At 47.9% G+C, this 22,517-nt stretch overlaps 1 protein-coding gene across 4 annotated transcripts in view; it reads left to right on the forward strand.

Annotated features, from left to right (window-relative positions):
- The first annotated feature begins 5,732 nt into the window (after nucleotides 1-5,732).
- Osbpl2 (oxysterol binding protein like 2) overlaps nucleotides 5,733-22,517 on the forward strand; it is a 44,098-nt gene continuing 27,313 nt past the window's right edge. For 2 of the 4 annotated variants that reach the window (XM_052184512.1, XM_052184515.1), the window contains exons 1-2: nucleotides 5,733-5,881; nucleotides 9,383-9,562. The gene's annotated coding sequence lies outside the window, so the exon portion shown is untranslated. Of the gene's footprint in view, nucleotides 5,882-9,382; nucleotides 9,563-14,887; nucleotides 14,910-22,517 lie in introns of those variants that run through there. The other 2 variants (XM_052184513.1, XM_052184514.1) reach the window with 2 other exon arrangements.

Raw genomic sequence — 22,517 nt, forward strand, 5'->3', positions numbered from 1 at the left:
TATCTGCAGGGGAAAGTCACTGAGCTGGTTGAGGAATTGGCCATTACCCAGCCCATTCCTTCTATAGGGTGGCTGTAGATTTTGCTATGAAAAGAATGTGGCTGAAGAATTTCAAGACAGCAATACCCGTGTAGTAAATCCAGCTTGGGTCTTGCACATTGGCATAGGCTTGTGCCCAGCAAGGCTCCTGGCTAGATTACAACACTGTGAGAGACCACCTCATCCTCTCCACCACAGGTCAGGGGCCAGGGCACGTGACCTCTGTGGTAACCCAGTCTGTCACACAGTCAGTGGGCACTTAGGTCCTTGGCTGTGTCTTTCTTGACCGCCTCTCCCAAGATGGGGTGAGGGTGCATACCCTCTCCCAGAAGGACTCCAGTTACCAGGCTCTCTTCCCCTATGTCCTTAGCTCCACCTTATGGAGGAAACATGCTGGTGCCAGGAAGGGAGGGTGGGTGGCCGTGGCTGCCTTCCTCACTGGCCTGGGCTGCTACTGGAAAGAAGAAGAAACCTCCATTCTCTGTCCTGAACCTCATCTCTGCTCTCCAGCTAGGCTCCCCGGGTGTGTTTAACCTGCCCCTCCCATCTGGTATGCAGCTTCCCTGGCACTGAGGCCCAGCCAGCGGCTCCGGCCAACGCATTTGGCTCTCAGCAAGCTAAATCTAACCCAGCCCAGCTGTCGCTCCTCCAGTTCTCTCCCGCCCTGCCAGTTCCCTGCACGAGGATGTGCGTATATTCTTGCCACCCAACATGGGCCCCTGGGACTGGTGGATCGGGGCCAGGTTCCGGGACCTCTCTCTGCTCAGGTGTACTCTGCATCTGTGTTCAGGGTCCAGGCCAGGGTCAGTGCGTGGCAGGTGCTCAGGGGATACTGGGAAGAAAGACAGGAACCCATCTTCCATCAGCTCCTGTACAACCAGGAAGGAACCATAGCTCCCTGGGCTAGCTCCATACTGGGCATGGAGTTGTCCTAAAGACTATGAGATGGAGTCTGGCTGGCATCCATCCTACACTGCCGTTGGCTCCCTGAGGGTATTGTGGAATTCCATGTGTGTGTGTGTGTGTGTGTGTGTGTGTGTGTATGTATGTATGTATGTATGTGAAGTTCCAGCCCCTGGGGCCTGGGTGGGGTGGGGGAGTCTCAGACTCTCCTTGAGGTGAGGTCAGCAAGTAGGCCTATCAGACAAGTGATCACTGTAACAGTCTGCCCTTCTGAGCCTGTTTTACTTAAGCCATTGACTCCCTCAGCTACAATGTTTCAGCCTTGTCAAAGTAGCAGAGAATGGAGTCCTGGCTAGTGAAGTGTGAGCAGAGAAGTGGATGCTGGGAAGAGAGAGAGAAACCCACTTTCCAGCAGCTGGGGTACAGCTGGGAAGAGGGGCACACTGGTTCACTGGCAGAACATTCCTCAGCTCCTGGGGAGATTATCAAGCTGGTTTATCTTGGGGGTGGGGGCAGCAATGTTATCCCTCCCCCCTCTTTTCATCTTTCCATTCTGGTTAGAGATGGATGGATGTGATGGTTAGAGCACCAGCCACTGTTTTGGGCCGTGGTGTGACATGAGACAGGAAGGAACCCTAGCTGAGTGATGCAGCAGGAGCCAGACGGGGCAGCTTGGGCTCCTGTCACATGGGAGACAAGCACACTTCTATTTTGTCGAAGCCTTTGTTATTCTGGGCTTCCTCAGAAACAGAGTGCTTGCTAACCAATCCCGAAGGGCAGGCAGCCAAGTCGGCTCAAATGTTTCCTTCAGAGAAGCAGGGTGCCATTCTAGTGACCTGTCAAAAAAAAAAAAAACCAAAACTCGGTGCTCACTGCATGCTGGGTCCACACTGGGCTGTGTGCGGGTGCCTCCACACACTCTGGTCAGCCTTGTGGGGGAGGAAGAAGCCTGCTGGCTTTGACCAGCTTTTCACATAGTCCCTCTGATCTCAGGAAACAGTAGCTAACAGGCAAGTGAGGCCTCCTGACCTCAGGTAGGCAGACTCCTGGGGGCCCTCCTGATCACTTGCCTTGAGTAGTTGGGCATTTTGCTGACGCAGTCCACTCTAGAGCACTCAGCCTACAGCAGGGCACACAGCACTCGGAAATGAGAAATGGCCCAGTAGCTTCTGTGTTTGGAAGGGAGTCTGTGGGGCCTCCTTTTCCACATCCTCTGGATCCTCACTCCTTGACCTCTGCAGGGCTTGTCACTGGGCAGGTTGATAGGGTAGCTTCCCAGAAGAGGAAGGAAGGTTGGGGTCAGCCTGGCATGACTTGGACTTGCTGTCGTGTAGAGGGAACTTTGGGGTGAAAAGTTTATTGGGGAACACCACTTTTCCTGCTTCCTTTTGGCAGAGTTTAATGGGTGCAGCTTGTTCGTGTCCCAAAGCCATAGGGGGAAAAAGAATAAGAGAAAGCCCTTTGCTGCTGCTATTGATAACTTGTCTCTTCACGAGGCGGGTTCAACCTAAAAATACCCACCCTCCCCGTCAGGGAAGCCAGCATCGTCACGTTGCAGAGGCGACTTGAAAGTTGGCTGAGAAGAATCAGCTGAGCCACGTGAGCCGGTCCAGGCCTCTGTGGCCAGGCTGCCCACTGGCAGCCTACTTCCCGTCCCCACGGAAGATTCCATGGCATGGCTGAGAAGAGAGCTGCAAGAGTGTCCTGTCAGGGGCCTGGGAATCTGGGATGGAGATGTCCTCAGGCTGGCCTCCGCAGCAGGGGCACCCCAGTTCCTGGATGTCACACCCTGGCCCAGCTGGCCTACAAACAGGCAGAGATGAAGAGATGGCACTCTGGCAAAGAGGTAAGAGTGGAGTGGGTGAAGGGCAGAGGGGGGGTGGCTGGCAGCTGGGCCCTGGGCAAGCTGCTGCTCTTGAGCCTTAGTTTCTCTTTCGGAATGGGGAACGATCTTCTCTGCTCTGCCTCCTTCAAGGGTGAGGATGGGAAGCAGCATGGTGGGGTTCGTGCTGCTATGCCTGTGACCACCCACAGCACTAGCTGTGGTCATGGAGGCCTTGCGTGGGTCTTGCGAGACACAGGCAGATGAATCCTTTCCCTGGTCAAGAAGACAGAGGGGTTCTGTCAGGGAGCCTCTGGCCTCCGTTCTGCGCCCTCAGAGTTGGCTTGGCCTCCATTTATCCTGTAATCCCCTACCTCCATTCAGCACTTGGGACTGGATGTATCCTTTATTTATACCCTGTGGGGTGGGGCGTGCCCTCATAGCATCCCATTGTGTCCCAGGAGCAGTTCAGGAAGGAACATACTCCCCAAACAGTCCTTTGGCACGTCTCAGATGCTGAGAGCACTCAAAGCTACAGCTACTCAGGAGTCCTGTGACATGGAATCTAATCTTGTGGCCCTCAGCCTTTGCCCCTTTGGGAAACTCAGGGCAGATCCTGGTCTGGAGTCTGGACATAGCCAGACTGCTGGCCCATCAGACCTCTCTGTGCCTTGCCCTCAGGAGGCATTAACTGGGCTGAGACCTGGTCTGACATCTGTAAAGTGGGGAGCAGTGACGTATGCCTCCCTGGTCAGCTGCTGATATTGGGGACATGTACATCATGGACACCTCGGGGGCCTTCCAGCTATTGCTGTCTGCACTGTCATGGCTGGGCCCAGAGTCAACTCTGCCTCTTTCTATACCTTACTAGTCCATCCTAGAGAACACTGCCACACAGTGAAGATGGAGGAAGCCCCTCCCCTACTGACAGGGATGCTGAGCCACTCAGCCCAGAAAGGAGAGAGCCAGGACTAATGGTGGGCGCCTGTCAGCTCAGCACTGAGAGGTAAAAGCAGGAAGTGAGGAACTCAAGGCTATCCTCAGCTGGAAGACATGGTTGGAATGCTGCCCCAGCCCCAGGGACCACCCTAGGTCAGCCCATCTACTCCATGGATTGAGTAAGGATGCCCATGGCAGGGCTATGTAGCTCAAAGTCAAAAAGCAGGTGGTGCTGCACGCCTTTAATCCCAGTACTTGGGAGGCAGAGGCAGGCAGATTTCTGAGTTCGAGGCCAGCCAGGTCTACAGAGTGAGTTCCAGGACAGCCAGGGCTACACAGAGAAACCCTGTCTCGAAAAAACCCACCAACCAGACAAACAAACAAAAAGGCAGGTGGTAAGCTATGTCCTCTTGAGGCTTGTCCCTTGCAAAGGGGCAGATCTTGGAGATTTAGGTGAGTGTGTGGGTGGTGGTGGGTTTGAGGGACTCTGTGCTGGTCTTGGCCAGGCCCCCAGAAAAACTGCAGAACCTGGTCAGTCTGACTATCTCCGTGGCAACCGGCTTGCTGTCCTTGTCCTGGCTGGGGGGCCAGCTGCCGCACCCTTCCATCAGCCCTCAGCGGGCTGGAGTTGCTTTCTTCAGAGGTAACCATGGCAACGCCTTTGTTTCGGAAGCCTGGCCCGCCTCCCTCTGTCTCTCTCTTTAGGAGCAGAGCATGCACGGGGCTCTTTTCCAGTCCCAGCACGTCTCCCCTGTGCCATTGAGACGGGGCCACCAGAAAGCCAGGCTGTCCCTGGGGTGGGAGCTAGAGAAGCAGACAGGGTCTGCTGGGCCGCAGAGGCCCATGTACTCACTCCGTGTTTGCAGAGGACATGAGCATCTGCAGAGTGGGCCACAGAGGTAGTTGGGGGCGGGGGGGGGTTGCTGTGTGTGGGCACCACCGTACTGGAGGAAGAAGTGTGGCCTTGGGGCAGAATCCTTCGAAGTGTGCTGAAGGTTCACGGGTCATACATTGCTGGTCTTGATTTCAGGGGATTCAGAACCCCTTTGCCAAAACCTCAAACTGGCTTAGCAAAAACCCCAAGTAGTTGCTCAAGTAACTGGAAAGCCTTGTTGGACAGATGTCAGGTGTAGCTGACTCTGGGTGACCTGGGGGACTTGCTTCCTCCTTGGCTTCCTGCTTTCGAACGACCAGACACCTATAGCAGCCCTCACCTCCCCTGCTTCTGGGTAGGTTTGTAAAAGACAATAGACATCTAACTTGCTTCCCTGTGGTTTGACATTGAGCTGAACCTCCTGGCTAGGACCGTACCGGACCACATGCCCCATACCTTTGCAATTCCTGTGCCTGGCAAAGTCCTATGCAAGTGAGTAGCCATCTTGGTTTTTGTCCCTTCGCCTGTCTCAAACCAGACCCCACATTCAAATGTGATGAGGAGGCTGGGGAGCCCTGGCTACCAAGAGAACTGAGTGTTCAGAGAGATCAGTTAGCTTTCCTGAGGCCAAACAGGCTGCAGGCGTGTCCCAAGAGATCCCGGGTTTAACTAGGAGGCACTGCAGACCATAGGGCGCCTAAGGGTGTTAAACAGGATGAACCGGCCAGGGAGGTAACTGGAGGGGTAAACTGGCCCCAGGGTATGCTAAGTTATGAATGGCGCGCAAAGGCTGGAGGCCACTTTTGCCTTTTGTCCAAAACCCAGCAATCGTGAGAGGCGTCTGCGGTCTCAGGAGCAGAAGGGTGGGTCTAGCCCAGCACCAGACTGGAATCGTCCACGCCCAGCCACCTGACTCACTGTTTGTAAACTAGCCTCTCCCAAGGTCACTCCCCTTCCTCCTGCCTCCCCTTCCTTCTAGCTCCAGTATCTGCATAGACCCACCTTCTCCAAGCGGTGATTGGCTGGGCGCGCCGCCACTCCCCGTGTGATCTGGACTCTGATAGGGCCGAGGGAGAAGCTGTCCTTAGAACGTGATCGGCATGTTCCCGCCCCCGGCACAGCCTGCGGGCCGAGCGCTGATTGGCTAGGCGGCAGCTGACGGACGGCGGGGCGCGGCGAGCGGCGCGGCGGGCTGTGGGTCCGAGAGTGCGGGCCGCACTTCCGCTTGGGTGTCAGAGGGTTGCCGACCGCGGTCGGGGGCGGGGCTGCTGTGTGGTCTGCGGCGCCGCGGGGACCGGGTTCAGGTGAGTGGGCTGTGGCGGGGCGGGCGCGCGAGGACGGGTCTCGGGGAGGCCCATGTGCCACCTAGGCCGCGGCTAGGCCCGGGCTGGAGAGTCGCGGCGCTAGGCCGCGGGAGTGCGGGCGACCACTGGAGAGACGGGGCCCCGTAGGGCTCGAGCGAGGTCCGCGGTCGCGCGCGAGGGACTCCGGCATTCTCGATCGCTGGGCGAGCCGCGCATCCCCTTGGGGCGCGCGCGGAACTTGGTGCCCGCGTGGCCTCAGATCCGTGGCCTCAGTCTCCACAGCAGAGTCAGGAGCGCGCCTTCAGACCTGCACCGGCGTGGTACCCAGGGCTGTCCGTGCTGACTTCGGCCGGTGGGCCCCGCGGGGAGGCGGAGGCACCGGCGGCAGCGCGCAATCCCCCTTGCTCCTCTGCGGCCGAGTAGGGGGGCCTCAGTCTTGAGAGTTGGACAAGCTTTTGGGTTATGCTCTTTTGGGTCGGCCTTTGCACATCTGGACCAGTGGTTCTGTAGGGCTCCGCACACACTTGGAGGAGGCCTTCGTTAGGCTAGGCTCCATATCATCAGAAATGGTGCAGGGACAGCTCCTGAGTGGGGTCCTTCGGGATAAGGAACTGCTGACCGCTTCTGCAGAGAGCTTGGCCCCTGCTGTCACCCATCCTCTCTCCCACCTTCATTTCTTGTTTGTAGCATGTGACATCTGCTGTACCAGTAAGAGGTACTTATGGGTCAGTGGTCTGCAGTGGGCTCTGACAAGCAACAGGTGCGCCGAAGTGTTAGTTCACTGATGCGAGTAAGGGGACAGGAACATTTCAATGGACACATTGTCCGTCGCCTCCCAGTGCCTCTGATGGTGCCATCTAAAGGGTGACAGTGAGGAAAAGGGTGGCTGCATGTCCTCCATAGAATTTACCTTCCTGTTTGCCCCAGGTACAGTCTGTTAATAACAACTCTTATCTCAAGGGGCGATAATTTTGAGCAATTATTTGCTCTGGATCATTAGAAGCATGAGTCAAACAGCAGTCGCTAACATCCTTATTCCCGAGGAATAGAAAGCTGGAGAAGCTTACTTCAGATCACAGCCTCTGCACTATATCTCCAGCTTTATTTTTTTGATATTGTAATATAATTACATCATTTCCTCCAAGTCCCCTAGTACTTTCTTTGTTCTCTTCCGTGGCCTCTATTTCTTGGATATGTATGTATGTATGTGTACATATTATGTATCTTTAAATACTTAAGTACAACCTGCTCAGTTTGTGTAATGTTCTTTGTGTGTATATGCTTCCAGGGCTGGTCATTTAGTATTGGATACCAGTTAGTATGTTCTTATATTAAATCTTTTTTAAAAAGATTTATTTATTTATTATATGTGAGTACACTGTAGCTGTCTTTAGATCTCATTATGGATGGTTGTGAGCCACCATGTGGTTGCTGGGATTTGAACTCAGGACCTTTGGAAGAGCAGTCAGTGCCCTTAACCACTGAGCCATCTCTCCACCCCCAGTTAGTATGTTCTTTACATTCATTTTGTTACTTTTGAGGAAGATCTAATGTAACTGGGGTGGGCCCAAATGTAATTGAGCATGACCTTGAATGTCTGATCCTTTTCACTTCGAGGTTCTGGAATTATAGGCATGCATCATAGCCTCTGGCAAGTTCATATTCATTTTGTTGTTGTTTTGTTTTTGAGACAGGGTCCCACTGTTTAACATTGACTGGCCTGAAACTTGATTTGTAAATCAGACTGACCTCCAACTCAAGGATCTGTCTGCCTCTGCCTTCTACTTGGACATTTGAGGTCAGTTTGAGGCCAGCCTGGTCTACATAGTGAGTTCCAGGATAGCCAGGGCTGCATAGAGCAACCCTGACTTGAAAAACAAAACAAAAACAAACAAAAAAATACTAAGTGGAAATTACTCCGAGTTTTTTTGTTTGTTTTTTTCTGCTTTGATACAGTACCTTACTCTGTAGTCCAAGCTGTCTAGACCCACCCATCCCCAGTCCACCTACCACCCACCTCTTATAAAAACCTTAATAAGAAAGCTAGGCTAGATGTGGTGGTACACACCTTTAACACTTAAGAGGCAGAACCATACCCTGTGAGTTAGGATTTAAGCTTATAAATATTGGAGGGGATGTCTTCAGGCTCTGGCAGCCATTTAAAAAAAAAAAAAAAAGAGAGGCAGAACCAGGTGTATCTCTACAAGTTTAATGTCTGTCTAGTCTACATAGTGAGCTTTAGGGCAGTCAGGGCTATGTGGAGAAACCCTGTCTCAAAAATACCCTCTCCCTAAAACATGCATATGCACACATACACACACACACACACACACACACACACACACACACACACACACGTATATATACACACACATACATATATACATACACATATTTGTATGTATATATGTATATCTATGTATACATATTTGTATGTATACATAGGACAGCCAGGGCTATACAGAGAAACCCTGTCTGGAAAAAACAAACAAACAAAATAATTTAGCAATGCGTAGTGGCATATGCCCTTTAATCCCAGCACTCAAACAACAAATTGTCCTCTCACAAAAAGCAAGGTATGGAGCTCACTGGGGAGAGGCATTTTCTGCCGTACTTAAGGTGGATCCTGGGTACCTATAAGGTAGAAATCTTGAACTAGCTCCCAAGTTGTCCACTGACCTCAGCATGTACACTATGACTTGTGTACACACACATATATACACGCATGGACATGTATACACACACATACATACACAGAATAAAAAAAAAATTAATTCTGGTTTCTTTTTGAGATGGTTTCTTTGTGTAGCCATGGCTATCCTGGAACTAGCTCTGTAGCTTCAAACTCACAGAGATTGCCTGCCTTTGCCTCCCAAGTGCTAGAATTAAAGACTTGTGCCACCACTACCCAGTTAAAATAAAATTTTCAATATGTTTAATAAGAATCTATAATAAAGGGCTGGAGAGACGACTCAGCAGTTAAGAGCGCTGACTGCTATTCCAGAGGTCCTGAGTTCAATTCCCTGTAACCACACGGTGACGGTGACTCACAACCATCTGTAATGGGATCTGATGCCCTCTTCTGCTGAAGAGTGTCTTCTAGTGTCTGAAGACAGCTACAGTGTATTCATATACATAAAATAAATAAACCTTAAAAAAAGAGAAAATGGCAAACTTGGGGAGGTAGGCAAGAGGGGGTAACAAGGGGGGTGAATCTGATTAAAACACATTATGTAACATGTATGAAAATGTCATTGAAACTCACAATTATGTATAGTTAATATATGCTAATAAAACCTCTTATTTTTTTTTTGAGAGGATCTTACTATTGTAGCCCTAGTGGACCTAGAACTCACTGTGTAGATCAGGCAGGCCTTGAATTCAGATATTTTCCTGCCTCTCAGAATGCTAGGATTAAATGTACACACCTACACCCGCTTCATTCTTTTTTAAACATGTTAATATTGCCAGGCTCAGCGATAAACATCTTTTTAATTCCAGCACTTGGGAGGCAGAGCCAAGTGGATCTTTGTGAGTTGGAGGCCAGCCTGGTCTACCGAGCAAGTTCTAAGACAGCCAGGGCTACACAGAGAAACCCTGTCTCAAACAAATAAAGAAACAAAGCCATTGAACGTTGATCCTCCTGCCCAGCACTTCTGGAGATGCTATGAGATTATAAAGGTAATCGAAAATATAATACTCCTTTTTTTAAGATTTAATATGTGTGTGTGTCTGACTATTTTGTCTGTATGTTTTATGTGTACCAATTTCAGTACCAGTGGAGATAGAAGAGATGTTAACTGCCCCTGGAGCTGCTGATGGTTGCTAGAGACAGAACTCTGGTCCTCTGTAAGAGCAGTGTGAACCCTTAAACACTACCATTCTTTAGGCTGTCATTCCTTTTTTTGATTAGAACATTTTTGGTGTGTTTTATTTTCCTGTGCTGCCTAAAATAGAGTTGACTGCATCTTGGAGATTATTTCTCTGATGTACAGACAGCCTTGTTATGGTAGCTAGGTACACAGTGTGCCTTTGGGTAGAAGTTGTGTGACAGTCCTCACGGAGGTTGATGTGGTGGTATGGGGTTAATGGGAAGGCTGTGGTGCGTTCCTGGGTACTGGCTGGTCTCTGGGCTGTTTGACGGGAGCTGTCACTATTTCCTCTTGCCTTCTGTGCCTTTGACTGAAAAATGTGTTACTGAGAGGAATGTAGGTAATATATAGCTATATTATGTGGTGTGCTGTAGGGTTCTTCCACCTTCAGGGTGAGACAGGCACCTAGGAATGATACCACACATGACATACTGCAGTTGGAGAGGTCAGAGAGCCTTTGCCAGGCAGATCTGTGCTCTGGAATGCATTGCTGTGGAATGAAGGCCATCAAGTGGGTATACTGTACTTATAAAAACATCCTGGACACCTCAAGGTATGGTCACTCTGACTTGCTGTGAGCCTCTGTGGTGTCACTGTGAGTGTAAGTCAGTGTCTCCTTGTCATCACCTGATTCCATTTGGATGTGGACATCTGATGTCCTGTTTAGCACTAATTGTCCAGGGCAGGGTTTAGTCCCAAACTCAGTCAGTATTTGAACACAGTTGTTAAGCACTTCAATCATGGGACCATGATTTTACCTTTTAGAGGGTAAATGCAACTGCCAGAGAGCCTGAGGGCCTGAGTTCAGTCCCAGGACCCATGACACCAACGGAACTGACTCCACAGAGCTGTCCTTGGGCTTTGCATATGCCCTGTTGCATGTGTGTTCCCCCCATAATAATAAATAACCAAAATTTTGTTGTTGTTGTTATTGTTTGTTTGTTTGCTTTTTGGATTTTTTTTTTTTTTTTGAGACAGGGTTTCTCTGTGTAGTCCTGGCTGTCCCCACTCTGTAGACCAGGCTGGCCTCGAACTCAGAAATCCGCCTGCCTCTGCCTCCTAGAGTGCTAGGATTACAGGCGTGAGCCACCACTGCCCGCCTCTAGATTTTTAAAAATACTTCAGAGAGATGGCTCAGAAGTTGAGAGCACTGACTGCTCTTCCAGGTCTTGAGTTCAATTCTCAGCAACTACATGGTGGCTCACAACAATCTATATTGAGATCTGGAGCCCTCTTCTGGCATGCAAGCAGAACATTCTGTATTTAATAAAGAAATAAATCTTCGGGGCTTGAAAGATGGCTTAGCAGTTGAGTCCTGATTGCCCTTCCAGAGGACCCAGGTGCAACTCCTAGCACCCATGTGGATGCTTATAACTGCCGGTAACTCACACATGATGTACAGACAAAACACCAATACACATAAATTTTAAAAATACTTCAATCGGGCTGGAGATATAGATCTGCCGATAATAGCACTGACTGCTCTACTGGAGGTCCTGAGTTCAAATCCCAGCAACCACATGGTGGCTCACAATCACCCATAATGAGATCATACGGGTTAACACATTTCTACTGCTGCTATTATAGCCTCATGAGGCAACTGGTTTAATCTGTACCTGCAGCCCTTTATAAACATGATCATGTGCTCCCTGTGATGTGTCCATAAACTTTATTGATACTTCCTGTTCTCTTCAAATTCAGAAAACAGAATCGGGGTTGCTTGGCAGAACTTCCAAACATGATGTCTTTCACTTGGTGGTTTTGGTGAGCAGTCTTCCACGAAGTCTCAGTGCCATGGTGGTAGTGAGCCTGGAAGGGCTAGCTTCCAAGAGGTGACTGTGTGCACTGTTGCTGGCTGCTGGTGTATGTTTCTTTCTTTGCTTGCTTTCTCCTGTCTTTAGAATGTCTGCCTTCCTTTAGAATACCTGGTTAATTTTGAGAAACATATTCTGAACTCTTAGTCTGTGCTGAGGAATGATGGATGTAAACAGGATGTTAACCTGGTGGGGCTGACAGGGCCTGACCTGGCCTGGGTACTGGCGTGTTCTAGACTTGTGCTAAGTATATCAGGTACGTGGGGTCCCTAGGGCTCTTGGCTGGAGTCTGTGTGCAACAGTTTTTTAGAAGGACTGAGATACTCCTTTGGAAAAATACCTGGTAAGTGTCTGCATTGGTGAATGCTGGAGTTCTTGGTGTAAGAGCAGTTATGTATGGAGAACAAGAGGGCTGTTGGGAGCATGTACTGAGTCTGCTTTGGAATCTCTGGAGGTAGTCACAGTAGTCACAGTGGATCACCTGGCAAATGAGTATAATTTGGCTAAAGGCTAGATGTTGCAAGTGCCAGCTGCAGCATGGTACCTTGTATATTTGCTCTTGACATAAAATAACAATGCTTTTTTTTTTTTTTTTGGTTTTTTGGATTTGATTTTTTTGAGACAGGGTTTCTCTGTGTAGCCCAGGCTGCCCTGGAACTCACTCTGTAGACCAGGCTGGCCTCGAATTCAGAAATCCGCCTGCCTCTGCCTCCCAGAGTGCTGGGATTACAGACGTGCGCCACCACCGCCCAGTTTAAACAATCTTTTTTGTTTTGGTTTGTTTTTGGGTTTTTTTTAAATTTGTTTTTAGTTTGTTTGTTTTTGAGATAGGGTTTCACTGTATAGCCCTGGTTATCCTGGAAATCACTCTATAGACCAGGCTGGCCTCGAACTCAGAAATCCAGCTGCCTCTGTCTCCCAAGTAGTGGGATTAAAGGCATGTGCCACCACCGCCTGTCTATAACAATGCTTCAAAGCCAGAATAAGGTTGTGATCCACCCTTATGATCCAGTGTCTGGGACACCCTGGAGAGGGGGGAAAAAGCACCATTAGTGTCATAAGTGAGGCCACCCCAGAAACTGTTAAAGGACTTGGGCCAGATCTGGGGTGTATCTCACTCCCATGAATGCTCCATCCTAGTGCTGGCCTCTCCCAGTGGTGTGTAGCAAAGACAGCACTCTAGATTTACTAGTTACATGCAGCCAGGGGAGGTTAGGCAGGTGGGGTTGAAAGGACAGAGGGAAGTGGTCCTGGCTAATTGTCCAGTCCCAGGCCTTCTGATATTCAGAGCCTGTTTTTGGATCAAGGATCTTTATCACTTAATCAATAGCTGAGTCACCTTTCTTCAGACAAAATAAACACTGATTGAATTTAGCAGCTTTTCTCTTTTCATTCCCTTTTAGTCTTTTGTCAGGAGGAATGGGGTTTATGGATTATCTGACCTTGGTCTTAGCAGCTGTTCACCCTTGGCCCCAGTGCTCAGACAGGATCTTGGGTGTGATCTGGGTAGGTTTGGTTTTATCATGACAAGTTTTTCAGCACAGTAAAACCAGTTCAGCTAAGGGACTACAGAGTGATGTTGAGCAAGCTGATGAAGAGCCTAGAGTGGGAGAGGAAGCAGCCAAATAAAGTGTCAGCAGGGCTGGTCTGATGCCCTGAGGTGTTCTCACTCATGGGTGACCAAGGGTCATCCATCTGGTTCTGCAGCAGCTCCTCTTTTCTTGGCTCTTGCCAAAGCTGTGGTTTTGATCAGCAGGGTGGGGGTGGGGTGGGGGAAGAGAAGCCACATGTAGCAGAGGATTAACCACTTGTCTGATTCTGCTGTTGTCTCAGTGGCAGACATAAGCTGTGAGGAGACCCATCCACAACTTTCCCACCCACTCCTTTGAGCAGCTTTTGAACAGTTCTCTTCTGTTGCAGCATAATGATGACTAAAACAAACATTTTTGTACAAAAGCACTGGGCTCATCTTGTGTGTACTTGAGATACATGGTGCTGGATTATAAGATAATGTTCTTGAAGTGTGTGGTATGCTTTTTGTCACTTGCTTGCTAAATGTGATCTAGTGAAGGAAGGAAACTGTTATGAATAGTGGACTTCAGGCTCCCTTTAAAGGTGACAGGTTCCCCCATCCCAAGTGGCTGCTGTTAAGGGACCCTGCTGAGCACCTTCTTGGCCTGCAATTGAGGGCCACCCTGCTGGTGTGGAGAATGGAAACAGCAGGTGATTAATGCTGTTGCTTTCCTTGTCTTTCTCTGGGCCTGGACACTTCCCATTTCCTGCATGAATTCCTAATAAACTTTGAGTCCTCTGTGGCTATAAAACTTGCTCAGCAGGTAGATACTAACAAGACTTGTTCTTGCTGTTGCTGAATGGAGACTGGAGGCTGAAGTCAGCTGTTCACTTACACAGCTCTAAGCATGGTTAGGTTTTACTTTGGTATGGATTGTGTAGCTCCTGGCAAAAGCTACAAATCTTGGGAACCTAAAGAAAGCTGAGGTTCTGGGGCAGCTAGGTAAAGGCCATTTGTCTCACCTATAATGGCACCTCTTGTACAGCCGGAGTTAACTGTGTTTGTCTAAAGATTGGGAGCCAATGTTTAGTAAAGGTCACTTCTGGTTCCTTCCCCAAGACTGTGCTTAAAGCGAAGCCTGCATGACCCGTGTGCACTCTCATCTTGATGAGATCATTGCAAGGCCAAAGCCAGCAAGCTGCTCTTGTTTCCTTCCTAAAAAAAGCTGTTGTGAAAGAGTAGGGATTGTTTTTGTGATTCTAAATTTATACAAAATTTGTCAAAATAACCACTGCATGTCCACCATGACAGGGCTCTTCAGATCTTTCCTGAACGTTAGCAAAGAGCATTGTCATGGCTGAACTGAGAACTGCAGGAGTTGGAATGAGAGGGGTCGGTCTCATCTTGACAGATGGTTTGGTCTTTGGGAATTGGCTGTGGTGTTTGAGCTGAGAGCTTGGCTATGTTACTGCTGTCCCAGCACAGACCCAGATTTATGGGGCTGGAGAGTCTCCTGCTTTATTTCTTCCTACCTTTTGGGAGCTGTCAAGAATTCTAGGGTCAGTGGATAATGGTTTAGCTGTGAGTCCCATAGGCCATGCTACCTCACCAGGCCTTTTAGAGGAGGAGTTGTATTGAGCATTCCTTCCTCTCACTACATTTCCTGTGGCACAATAGCTTCCTGGGTATTGCAAGATGACACCCAAGTGACAGATGAAGACAGGCACTGAAGAGGTGACCAAAAGGCAATGCAACCAAGCAGCACTGTCCACTCAAAGTAGCCTGATTGCCTGGGAGAGAAATGAGGACCCTCACTAGGCCTGGGACTGGTGAGGAGTAGAAGCCTGGGCTGGTGTAGGAGCCTGTCCAAGGGTTGCTGGTGTAGCCATGTGCTCAGATTGTGGACCCAACTTTGTCTTTGTGACTTAACTTTCTCATCCTCTATCTTGGTCTAGGAGAGTTGTTTTTAATTCCTCCAGAGCTATTTGGATCATTACATAGTATGTTCTCTTCTCTGCATTTCTGTGTGACTCTTCCTTCATGTCATGCTCTGGTATGTGTCTGGGGTCTGACAGGCCCACCCAGGATATACAGCCAGATAGTTTCTGCTGGGTCTTCATGTTGAGGAATGATTGGCTCTATGAGAATATGGTGGTACCCTTGGCTGGGCCTAATCAGTTCTGTTTTGCTTTGCCCTTTGCTTTGCCCTTTGCATAAGTTTATCTGTCAAGCTTGACAGTAAATGCTGTGACTATGGTGGCCTTGGGAAGAAAGGTGCTGTCATGATACCCATGGCTGCCATGTCTGGTGTATTTCTGACATTTCTCTAGACTCCGTTGTCCCTACCTACCCTTGAGGGAGGGTGGAATTGTATATTTGGCCTTAGCTTGGTCACTGATGAAACTTCACTGTTTGAGGATTCCTGTACTGTGTTGCTGCTATGTGATCTCTTGGGACAGAACAAGTTTTCCTGTCTGGTCAAGTAGGGGTTTTGAGGATTGGAAACTAACATTTTCCTGCAGAAACTAACTGGAGGGTTTCTCTGTGTAGCTATGTCCTAGAACTCACTCTGTAGACCAGGCTGGCCTCAAACTCCCAGAGATCCATCTGCTTTTGCTTCCTGAGTGCTGGGATTAAAGGTATGTGTCACCACTGCCTGGCTACAAATGCTTTTTTTTTTTTTTTTTAGATAGGCTCTTAAATGCCCAGGCTGGCCTTGAACTCCTGATCCTCCTGCCTCCACCTCTCAGATGCTAAGATTACAGATATATGAGAAAAGGTGGCTTTAGAATTCCTCCTGCGTGCCATGCCTTGTAGAGATCCTATCTAGCTGGTTCCTCCTGGTTTTAACAGCAAAGGTTCCCATGACTAGGTATTTTAGCAAGTTTATAGTGGCATTGGAGAATCTTTTTTTTTTTTTTTTTTTGGTTTTGGTTTTTTTGAGACAGGGTTTCTCTGTATAGCCCTGGCTGTCCTGGAACTCACTCTGTAGACCAGGCTGGCCTCGGACTCAGAAATCCGCCTGCCCCTAACCTCCCTCTCCTTTCCTGTTTGGTTGAGACAAGGCATCATTGTGTAGGCTAGGCTGTCCTGTAACCCCAGCTCCTCTTGCCTCAGCCTCTTGTGTCCTGGGATCATAGGTATGTACCAGCATATCTGCCTCTAGATCTATTTTTATAAGTAACCTAAAGATACATTGTAAGAGTAAAGCGGGAAGGAGGGAGGTGATTGGAGAATGGGTGGAGAGAAGGCTTATGGGACATATGGGGAGGGGGGAACTGGGAAAGGGGAAATCATTTGAAATGTAAACAAAGAATATAGAAAAAAAAAAGAGTATAAAGTGGGAGAATTCATGGAAGTAGTGGGGCACTTTGAGCCTGATTGAGTCAGGTCCTTGTTTTTTTTTTTGTTTTGTTTTTGTTTTTTGTTTTTTTGAGACGGCGTTTCTCTGTATAGCCCTGACTGTCCTGGAACTCACTCTGTAGACCAGGCTGGCCTCAAACTCAGAAATCCGCCTGCCTCTGCCTCCCAAGTGCTGGGATTAAAGGGGTGCGCCACCACCGCCCAGCTGAGTCAGGTCCTTATAAGACAGAAGACAGCACAGAGAGGGGGTCTTCAGAAGAATTCAGGAGGGGGCCACCTTCAGAAGAGCTTCGGAGGGCCCTTTTTGAAGTAGATAGGCATTTATTGGGTAGCAGAAGAATCATTGAGTGTCCCAGATTGGGGAGGGGTTTCTCTGATGGTATGCTTGGGGGCAGATGAAAGGAGAGAGCCCTGCCCCCAGCCTAGAGTTATTTGTGGAGAAGGTGGAAGGTGAAAATGATGCCCAGCCAGAACTAATTTCCTGGGTTTTCTCTAGATTTCAGAAAGGGAAATACCTGACTAGACAGCACTGATTAAAGAAACAACCCCAGAACCCTTCCTGAAGCAGTCCCTATGTGTTGATTCTGAGAGCATGAGAAGCTATAGGTCCATTGCCCAGGAGGTCTTTTTTTTTTTTTTTTTTTTTTTTTTTTTAAATCTGCTTTGTGTGGTCTCAGCTTTGGCAGAGAACTGTGTCAACACACACAACATATCTCTTAGGCTAGTGAGTTGATTAGTGGGTAAAAGCACTTGTTGCCAAGCCTGTTGAACTGAGTTCCATACCACATGCTGGAAGCAAGAAACAACCCTACAAGTCATCATCTGACTGCTGTGTTTGCTTGTGGCACACATATACCTTCACCCCTACATAAATATAAAAATAAGTGAATGGAAAAAAAATAACCCACAGCCCTGATGATTCAGGTTGCCCCATGTAAAATGTCCCAATATGGAAGCAGTGTTGAACTGTGTGTGACTGCAGAACAAAAGACAGACAGGTCTTTTAGGAATACATTGGTGGGAACATGAAGCAGGCAGCACAGCCAAGCTTAGATGTCCTGCTGTAGGCTGTGGATACAATGTTGCGGTCTGATGATGCTCTGGGCTTTGGTTGGTGGGAGCCTGCAGTCTGTTAAGAATAGACTCCAGTGGTTTAACCTGATAGTCAAAGGGGTGTTAGGTCAAGCAACAAAGTGTGGGCAACAAGTGGCTTTTAAGGGGGGGAAGAGATAACCCAGGATAGTGTGGCTCTGGATGTGCAACACTCCAACTCTCCACAATGACATGATCTGTTCAGAAAGCCAGTTTCCTTTAACAGAAGAGGCTTATTTGCCAAATACAACTTTTCATTCTCTCGGGGTTTTCTGCTAAACTGAAAAAACATAGAGTCTCTAGATTACATGGACTTAGAAGCCATATTCTGAACCAGGTCCTAGAGATGATGGGACAGACTTGCAGAAGGTCTGAGGACTGAGGTGCTGTTCCACCCCGTGGGCCATTTGTGAAATGCTGGGTACCTATGTGGCCTTAATGGCTCAGCCCCATTTTCCTGCAGAACTTGTTAGTTGTGGCGGTTCATCAGGAGAGTTCCCTGGGAACATAGTCGGCCATGCCAGAAGGACTTGACCAATCTCTGTCTGTGGCCCAGCTTCTGGTGGCTTAGGTCTGCAGAAAACTAGTGTAGCGGCACAGGTTCAGCCTGACAGCACTGCAGTCTTTCCTGGCCCTTGAGCACCTTCTGTCTCCTCCCTGGCAACCTGCAGCCATGCTGAGAGTTAGAGGTCAGTGATTTATTTCACTCACAGTTGTGAGACATTCCTGAGGATGAGTGAGAAGATTGGATCCTTGACCTTATGGAGTATTGTGGGAAAGGCCTACCAAGACTGTTTGTTTGTTTGTTTGTTTTTTGTTTTGTTTTGTTTTGTTTTCCAGATAGGGTTTCTCTGTGTAGGGCTGTCTGTCTTGGAACTTGCTCGGTAGATTAGGCTGGCCTTGAACTCATAGGATCCACCTCCTTCTACCTCCTGAGTGCTGGGATCAAAAGTGTGCACCACCACCGTCTGGCTCCAATATGGGTTCTTGGTCACAGTGGGACACTAGGGGACATATGGCATTGACATAGGCCATGGAAACTGTAGTGTCTCAGTAGCTGGCAAGCTTGTGTCTAGCCTCACAGTTTATGCCCTCATTACAATGATTTTCTGTAATTTACTTTTAACATTAGGGGTTTTTGCTTTAGATAAAGCATGTAAAAAGAGCAGACCTGCTTGTAGCATGTTTTCATGGAGCTTTTATGAACATAGCAGGAAATAGTACAATAGTACAATAGTCATGATACCTTACACACAAACTCTATCCTCACACTGCCCGACATCCAGTTATCTCACCGGCCTCTCTGAGTATAACCTTGTTTGAATTTGGCTTCAGGCATGATATTAGTGTCTTTTTATAAAAAGCTATTTTATGTGTATGTGCCTGAACATATGTTGTATATACACGCACCACATCCATGAAGGAGTCTGCAGAGGTCAGAAGAAGTTTTGGCAGGTCCCTTGGAACTGGGGTTACAGACAGTTATTTATGAGCTGCCATTCCAGTGCTAAGAACTGAACCCTGAGCCAGGCGTGGTGGTGCACGCCTGTAATCTCAGCACTTGGGAGGCCGAGAGAGGCAGGCGGATTTTCGGAGTTCAAGGCCAACCTGGTCTACCTAATGATTTCCCGGACAGCCAGGGCTACACAGAGAAACACTGACTCAAAACAAACAAACAAACAAACAAACAAACAAAACCCCAAGAACTGAACCCTGGTTGTCTTCAAGGGCAGTAAGTGCTGTTAACTGAAGAGCCATCAGTTCCCCATTAATGCTGGGTTTTTTTTTGTTTGTTTGTTTGGTTGGTTGGTTTTTTTAGATTTTTTTTTTTTCGAGACAGGGTTTCAGGTTTCGATAATACCACTGCCTGACGCTGTTTTGTTTTTGAGACAGGGTCTCTCTAGTCCTGGCTGTCCTGGAACTCACTCTGCCTCTGCCTCTGCCTCCCAAGTGCTGGGGTTAAAGGCATGTAGGTTTTTGTTTGTTTGTTTGTTTATGTTTTTATGTTTTTTGATTTTTTTCAAGACAGGGTTTTTTGTGTGTGTTCGTGTGTGTGTGTGTGTGTGTGTGTGTGTGTGTGTGTGTGTGTGTGTGATTCTGGCTGTTGGAATTTTCTCTGTAGACCAGGCTGGCTTCAAACTCAGAGATCTGCCTGCCTCTGCCTCCCCAATGGGATTAAATGTGTGTGCAACTAAGACCTGGGAGTCATTTGTATCTTTTTAAAGGTAGCTTTTTCTCCAGGTTCTAGGAATTGATCTCAGGTTTTACAAATGCTAGGCAATGTTCTACCAGCCAAACCACAGCCTTAGCCCTCCAAGATACCACTTTTTCCCCTTCTTTATGGATTTATTTAGAGACTAGTCTTGTACCCAGGCTGTCTTCCAACTTAACTTTGCAGTCAGGATAACCTTGATTTCCGCATCCTCCTGCTTGCACCTCATAAGTGCTGGGGTTGTAGGAATATGCCACCACAACAGGCTGCAGGGTAGCTTTTGAAGGGGGTGATTCATATATAATAAAATGTACACATTTTAAGTGCAAGGTTAAGATGAGAATATGGCTTTGTGTAGCTCATCATGTATGTTAACTTGTGCCTTCCCCGTGTGTATGTCACGTCCCACCACAGAAATACTGCTGTTGGGATAATGCCTGCCCTCTGCCACTCTGTCACTTTCCTTTGTGACTCGTTTACTGGAGAAGTTTCCTCTGGCTTGGAAGGTTCCAGAGTCTGTTGCTGTTTGGGCTCCCACAGTGTCTAGCACAATCCTTTTAGTTTGTAGATTAAACCATATGTGGGGCTGCATTTTGGTAAGATTTTCTTAGCAGGATGGCATTGGTTGACTGTGTGGTTTTTCCCCAGAATGCACAAGCACTGTGTTACTGCTTTGTGGTCACGTTTGATCCTCGTGGAGGGCGGGGAAACAGTTTTATCCCTTTTGTTTGCTTGTTTTGAGACAGGGGGCCATCCCCATATAGCCAAGGATGACCTTGAACTCTGTCTCTAGAGTGCTGAGATTACAGGGTTTACTGGGTACTGAGTGAGACTCAAATCCAAGGCTTGATAAGCACATTATCAGCTGAGCCACATCCCCAGCCCTGTCCCCGTTCCAAGAGAATTCTTTGGCTACTGGTTACCAGTCACTTGGGCTGTCCAAGTGTTTGGTAGGTCTGTTATATGCATTTCAGTATCCAGGTTGTCTTATCTTTGCTGTAGGGCTTTTGATTTGGCCTCTTGGCTTTGTCCATTCTGTGCTATTGTAGTGATACTGCAGAGTAGGCAGTTTATAGTGAATAGACTGGCTCTCAATTTTGGATGCTGGAAGATGCAACAAATGGTACCAGTCAGTATCTGGTGAGGTTGTTCCTGTGGCATCACCACAGTAGAAGAAGGCTGTGTAAGGGCAAAAGGAGAGACAGCTCAGGCAAGTGTGTCTGTAGGTGGGAGCTGATGTAGCTGTCACTGGGAATCCATGCCTTCAGGATGGCGTTGATAAATTTGTTCACCTGGGGCAAGCCTTTGGCTATCTTATCTTATTCTGTAGGTCATAATGGTGTCTAGTCTGAGTTTGGCAGTTTCTTTTCCTGCAGCTTCAGGTGGTTGGGGGCCAGCCCTGCACTGTTAAGCTTTAGAAGTAAGCAACACATCCCTGCTTTGCAGTTCACAGCAGACCATGCACTGAACCGTGGCTGTTTGTGTTGCTTCGCAGGTGTCTGGTTCCTAAGTTACATGATTCATTGCAAAGGGAGTAAAGAAGAGAGAGGCACCCAGAGCTGAGCAAGGGGCTTGGCTGATAATCAGACGCTCAAACCCTCATTAGTAAGGGTTTTCAGAGATTGGGTGGGTATTGTCTCTAGTACTGTATTGATCACTCCAAGGGAAGAAGCCATATTTCTCACCTGAGACTTTCCTTGTTCCTCAGGACTCACAGGCAACTGCTCAGAGACCTTGTAAGTTATATGTGGCACTCTACTTGTTTTTAGGGAAAAAAAACCAAACATTTTGAAAGAGTTTAGAGGTGTTGTTTTCCTTTTAGACAAGAATTTACCATGTAGCTCTGGATGGCCTCAAACTCACAGAGATCCTCTTGCCTCTGCCTCAGAAATGCTGGGATTAAAGGTGTGCATGCCTGGTTATAGGTTAAACTTTTGCTTCACTGTTTCAAAATCCTATTCTTGGGCTGGGCATGGTGGTGCACTTAATCTCAGCACTGCAGAGGCAGAGAGGCTGGTGCATTTCTGTGAGTGTAAGGCCATCCAGGGCTATGTACAGAGACAGAGGCTGGTATATCTCTGTGAGTGTGAGGCCAGCCAGGGCTCTATGTACAGAGAGCCTGTCCTGAATAAAATAAAACTGTCCCAACAGGAGACACTATTGTACAGGGGTTCTAAACCGCTAAACTGATTACTAAGTTACTAAAAGTAATTTTGAGAAAAATAAAGCTTTTTTTTTTTTTTTTTTTTTTTTTTTGGTTACACGATAGAACTAAGTTATATAGTTGTCTTAATTCTCTGGCTTGGAAAAACTGGTGTCCATGCTGGGGATATAACTCACAGTAGAATGTTTGCCTGAGTGTGGGTGAGGCTCTGGGTTCCCTCCTTAGCACCACAAAGGAAAAGATCAGTTGGTGTGAGGTGAGAGGCAAATATTTTGACACATTATTCCACTGTTTGTTGTCCATGACTCCTCATGACTCACAGCAGAGCCTCCTGAGGTCTACAGAGCCCCATCTTAATGTGATTGCATGTCGAGACTACTCTAACTGCCCACATGTCTTCCTAAATTAATATTTTATCATTTTCCTGAACAACTATAAAGGGTTATTTTAAAATATAACTCTTAAAATAAAATAATGATTACTTATTGATGCATTAGTCATTGGTTGTTATTAGAATTTTTCTTTTTACACTACTTATTGAAGATCAGACCTAGGGCCTTGCACATGTTAGGTAAGCACTCTACCACTGAGCCACATTCTCCAGCC

The sequence above is a fragment of the Apodemus sylvaticus genome, chromosome 5, assembly GCF_947179515.1.
Source record: "Apodemus sylvaticus chromosome 5, mApoSyl1.1, whole genome shotgun sequence".
NCBI lineage: Eukaryota > Metazoa > Chordata > Mammalia > Rodentia > Muridae > Apodemus > Apodemus sylvaticus.